The following is a 6,000-nucleotide window of genomic DNA, read 5'->3' as shown; positions in this document are numbered from 1 at the left end:
CTTGACATCAGCAGAGTGGCGCAGCGGAAGCGTGCTGGGCCCGTAACCCAGAGATCGATGGATCGAAACCATCCTCTGCTAGTCCGTTAATTAAAAGCTTGCATGGCTGTGGCTTTGATAAGAAGAAACACAGGAATAGAAAAGATGTTTCACAACAAGACCTCGTTTTTGGAACATCAGATGCCTTTTCTTTCTTTCAAGTTTGTTCAAGACACCTAAATCATTAACATGATGCCAGCATTCTAGAACAAAGTGGCCTACAAAGCTAGGGACTACTGACTGAGACCCATCTATACTGTGCATCAGCAGAGTGGCGCAGCGGAAGCGTGCTGGGCCCATAACCCAGAGGTCGATGGATCGAAACCATCCTCTGCTAGTCCTTTAGTTAAAAGCTTGCGTGGCTTTGATAAGAAAAAACACTGGAAGAGTAAAGATGCTTCACAACAAGACCTCATATTTGGAAAATCAGTGTATTTTATTTCTCTCAAGTTTGTTCAAGACACCTTAATCCTTGACATGATGCTAGCATTCTAGAACAAAGTGGCCTACAAAGCTAGGAACTACTGACTGAGACCCGTCTACGTTGTGCATCAGCAGAGTGGCGCAGCGGAAGCGTGCTGGGCCCATAACCCAGAGGTCGATGGATCGAATCCATCCTCTGCTAGTCCTTTAATTAAAAGCTTGCATGGCTGTGGCTTTGACAAGAAAAAAACACAGAATAGAAAAGATGTTTCACAACAAGACCTCATATTTGGAAAATCAGAGGCCTTTTCTTTCTTTCAAGTTTGCTCAAGAGACCTAAATCATTGACATGATGCCAGCATTCTAGAACAAAGTGGCCTACAAAGCTAGGAACTACTGACTGAGTCCCATCCACATTGTGCTCTGGCAGAGTGGCACAGCGGAAGCGTGCTGGGCCGATAACCCAAAGGTTGATGGAACGAAACATCCTCTGCTAGTCCTTCAGTTAAAAGCTGGTATGGCTGTGGCTTTAATGAGAAAACACTGGAAGAGTAAAGATGCTTCACAACAAGACCTCATATTAGGAAAATCAGTGTATTTTACTTCTCTCAAGTTTGTTCAAGACACCTAAATCATTGACATGATGCCAGCATTCTAGAACAAAGTGGCCTACAAAACTAGGGACTACTGACTGAGACCCATCTATAGTGTGCATCAGCATAGTGGGGCAGCGGAAGCGTGCTGGGCCCATAACCCAGAGGTCGATGGATCGAAACCATCCTCTGTTAGTCCTTTAGTTAAAAGTTTGTATGGCTGTGGCTTTAATGAGAAAACACTGGAACAGTAAAGATGCTTCACAACAAGACCTCATATTTGGAAAATCAGCTGCATTTTATTTCTCTCAGGTTTGTTCAAGACACCTTAATCCTTGACATGATGCCAGCATTCTAGAACAAAGTGGCCTAAAAAGCTAGGGACTACTGACTGAGACCCATCTATACTGTGCATCAGCAGAGTGGTGCAGCGGAAGCGTGCTGGGCCCATAACCCAGAGGTCTATGGATTGAAACCATCCTCTGCTAGACCTTTAATTAAAAGCTTGCATGGCTGTGGCTTTGATAAGAAAAAACACAGAATAGAAAAGATGTTTCACAACAAGACCTCATATTTGGAAAATCTGTGTATTTTATTTCTCTCAAGTTTGTTCAAGACACCTGAATCCTTGACATGATGCCAGCATTCTAGAACAAAGTGACCTACAAAGCTAGGGACTACTGACTGAGACCCATTGACCTTGCACATAAGCAGAGTGGCGCAGCGGAAGCGTGCTGGGCCCATAACACAGAGGTCGATGGATCAAAACCAACCTCTGCTAGTCCTTTAGTTAAAAGCTTGCGTGGCTTTGACAAGAAAAAACACTGGAAGAGTAAAGATGTTTCACAACAAGACCTCATATTTGGAAAATCAGCTGCATTTTATTTCCTCTCCAGTTTGTTCAAGACACCTAAATCCTTGACATGATGCCAGTATTCTAGAACACAGTGGCCTAAAAAGCTAGGGACTACTGACTGAGAACCATCTATATTGTGCATCAGCTGAGTGGCGCAGCGGAGGCGTGCTGGCCTATAACCCAGAGTTCGATGAATCGAAACCATTCTCTGCTAGTCCTTTAGTTAAACGCTTGCGTTGCTTTGATAAGAAAAAACACAGGAGGAGTAAAGATGTTTCACAACAAGACCTCATATTTGGAAAATCCGTGTATTTTATTTCTCTCAAGTTTGTTCAAGACACCTAAATCATTGACATGATGCCAGCATTCTAGAACAAAGTGGCCTACAAAACTAGGGCCTACTGACTGAGACCCATCTACGTTGTGCATCAGCAGAGTGGCGCAGCGGAAGCGTGCTGGGCCCATAACCCAGTGGTCGATGGATCGAAACCATCCTCTGCTAGTCTTTTAGTTAAAAGCTTGCATGGCTGTGGCTTTAATGAGAAAACACTGGAAGAGTAAAGATGCTTCACAACAAGACCTCATATTAGGAAAATTAGATGTATTTTATTTCTCTCAAGTTTGTTCAAGACACCTGACTCCTTGACATGATGCCAGTATTCTAGAACAAAGTTGCCTAAAAAGCTAAGAACTGACTGAGACCCATAAACATTGTGCATCAGCAGAGTGGCGCAGCGGAAGTGTGCTGGGCCCATAACCCAGAGGTCGATGGATCGAAACCATCCTCTGCTAGTCCGTTAATTAAAAGCTTGCGTGGCTGTGGTTTTGATAAGAAAAAACACTGGAAGAGTAAAGATGCTTCACAACAAGACCTCGTATTTGGAAAATCAGATGCCTTTTCTTTCTTTCAAGTTTGTTCAAGACACCTAAATCATTGACATGATGCCAGCATTCTAGAACAAAGTGGACTACAAAACTAGGGACTATTGATAGACGGTGGACAGAGGGGTGATTTCGTGTTATCAGACGATCTCTGGTGAGGGATAACCCAGTTTTTTTAATGTAACCACTACGCTTTTCAACAAAGCAAATAAAAATTGTTGCCACTTATATACTTTGCACATTACTATAATATCGGTAACTTTCTCCACGTTATTTTCCCGGCGAATAGAGCAAGCAGCTACGTTTGGGGTCCGAAGTTCATGACGTATTTGTTGCCTTCATCCAATAGCGTGCGTGGAAAAGTGTCGGTGTTGATGACGCGTGTCATCACACTGGCGCGTTTCGCAGGAAAGGTTGAAGTTGTTAACTAATTTTAGCAACTAATGCAGTTTTAATATTCAGTTTAACACAAAATGTGAAAGCAGAGGTAACGTTGCCCATTCTTACTGTTTTTATTTTATGTAACCATCTTTTGTCATGTCCTGTCACTTCCTTGTAATCTTTAATAAATACACCGTTTTATTTTTTTTACACCGTTCTGATTACATACATTCGCTCGAGTAGGAGTGTGATATAGCTCTATATCATCACGGCTGTGATTAGGCCAGAGGCACGCAATATCCGAGAGCGATATTGCTTTTATACAACAGTTCGACGGCACACGTTTGAAAAACGAAAACTAGAAAACAACAACGGAGTTATATTGGGCTACATCTCTGACAGGGATCCCCTGGCTCTCATGTTGGCCTTGTTTGTTTTTGATGGTCAAAATGAGATCAAATCAGCAGTATTTGGTGTCATGATAAAACTATTACTTGTTTTCTTATTCATATTTAGTGACTTTTGTGTTGTTATTTTTTTGGTGCAAGGTAAAAGTTAATAAAACTATACTTATATAATGTTACTATTGGTGTACCATTTCATCTTAACGCGATACGAGCACTCGATTATTATTAAACTTTGTTCTTGTCAGTACTATATAAAACTGTTTTTTATAAGTTTCAGAGAGATGTTTTTGCATGCTGCTTATAAATATATCAGTGGCGATATCTCATAAAATGTTTTAATAGTCACGTCGCGATTAAATAAATGATCAATGTCCACATTTAAAAGCTGCGGTGCTTACCTGCAGTTCCACGGTGTTTTCGCGTTCTGATAAGAGATATAGCTCCAGAAAAAAATGAGTGTTTACATTCTTCTTTCCAAGTGTTAATCGTCCACACGATGTGACAAGACATTAATCCCATTAACTGTAATGTAACATCCAAGAGCGCTGATCTTTGACGGAATAATAACTTGGGATTCACATACAGATTTACGAGCTAGTGAACTAATGAGACACACGAAGAGTGATTAAAAACAGCGCGTTTGTGTGTGTCCTTGTGTGCGTGTAGTTTTTCCATTCAGAGATGAGCCTGTTTAGGACCTCCATTCACTAGATGGCGGAATGATATGAAAGGTGAAGCGGTTACTGTGTCGTTATCAGTACAATATCGCATAGCTCTTAGTCAATCAGATTCGAAAACCAGAAAGAACTGTTGTATAAATATATATATAGTACAAATGTAGATGCAGTGTATTAACAGTAATATAATAAAAACAACCTACAAAAATTTACCTTTTCAATTATGGCATCATTATCATCAACAAGATCAGACACCTGGGGTGTATTCCAGAAAGCTGGTTATGTGACTTACACGGTTAAGTTTAGGAGTAAGTAAGCGATAACCTCTGCTTTGGGTTCCAAAAACGGAGGTAACTTTTGGGTTATGTTAGTAACCATAGCAACTGACTCTCTGAAGATAACCTGCTCCGGAGCAGGTTATGTTGCAGGGTAAGTTCATTTTAGATAATGAAACAAGGCTCCGGAGGATGTCTGTGCATGCGTGTACTTATGACCATGCAGCGGAAGCATGTATTTTGCATAATATAACAATGTTAAAGCATTTATTTTATTAATTTATAGTTGCAAATATTTATTGCTGACTTAGAAAATGTATGATATTTTCTTTAAAGAAACACGTTTTTTAATAACATGGATTGATATTTGTGATTGGACTAATTACTATACATTTAGTTATGCCCATTTTTAATAAAAATGTATTCATATATGTGTTCAGACTAAATACTATACATTTAATTATGTCCATTATTAATATTTCCAAATATCAGTGGATGTATGAAACACAATTTCATCAGTTAATTAATGTTAACAATAAAGTACATTTCCATATCAATTTTGTCAATTCATAAATAACCTCATATTTCACTTACTAGATAATTTGAGATGAATCTAAAGTTCTAATAAATGTGTGTGCAAATACATAATCATTACTGAGCCAGAAATCTTAACATATGTTACTTAAGTGACAATGTGGCAATGTTACAGTAAATGGGTATAACAAATAGAAACACATGATGCCCATCATAATAAAAATTACTGAGGGACAGAAGTTACCCCTGCCTGCAGTGTCTGAGAGGCATGTGCATTTAACACTGACCCATACAATGACACAGGTAAAGCACAGATCTCATTGTTGAAACACCATTGAATCATAGACATGGCATAGTGGTCAGAGATTTCCTTTTATCAGTAAGAATCATGTACATAATGAAATAAATTATAAATATTTTTTATAGTATCATATTTATTTCTTAAACATGCACTTCAGATCTTTAGCCCTCTCTCTACATTTGATCTATAGTTGGTCTTTTTATAAATCACCTTTTTTTTCTTTAAAATGGGCCTTTTGCAGCTGCTTTCCTGACCTATCATTTTTGAGCCAAAGGGAAATTGAGATATTTGGTTATATTAGATGATACAGGACATATTACAACATGTTACTATGGGCACTAATGTAACATTTCTATTCTCCACTTCTATCACAGCAGATCCTAATTGTCCAATGCAAATGAATGATCATTTTTAGTGTAGTGTACTGAAAAGCATTACACAGAATTATTGAAAATCTGTAAGGAGTGTAAGGAAGCTTTACAATTAAAAGAGGGTTCATTTATCAGCTAAGTAAATGTTTAAAAAGATGGTGATACAGTGTCATACAATGGAAAGTCCAAAAACTAAACAGGGTCACCCAAAGGAGCAGAAGTGAAATAAGTACAATATAGTAAATATTATCATAGTGCATT

General features: G+C 38.8%; 1 protein-coding gene and 1 non-coding gene across 2 annotated transcripts in view; one reads left to right on the top strand and one right to left on the bottom strand.

The window, feature by feature from the left end:
• The window catches only part of nherf1b (NHERF family PDZ scaffold protein 1b), a 71,623-nt gene that overhangs the window by 40,577 nt on the left and 25,046 nt on the right, over positions 1 to 6,000 (bottom strand). The gene's annotated exons all lie outside the window — the stretch shown is intronic.
• trnat-cgu (transfer RNA threonine (anticodon CGU)) lies at positions 10 to 81 on the top strand. Its single transcript has one exon. It is a non-coding gene; the product is annotated as a tRNA-Thr (tRNA).

The sequence above is a fragment of the Misgurnus anguillicaudatus genome, chromosome 19, assembly GCF_027580225.2.
Source record: "Misgurnus anguillicaudatus chromosome 19, ASM2758022v2, whole genome shotgun sequence".
Lineage (NCBI taxonomy): Eukaryota > Metazoa > Chordata > Actinopteri > Cypriniformes > Cobitidae > Misgurnus > Misgurnus anguillicaudatus.
Note: the sequence above shows the minus strand (reverse complement) of the source record. Positions and strands in the feature narration are given on the sequence as shown.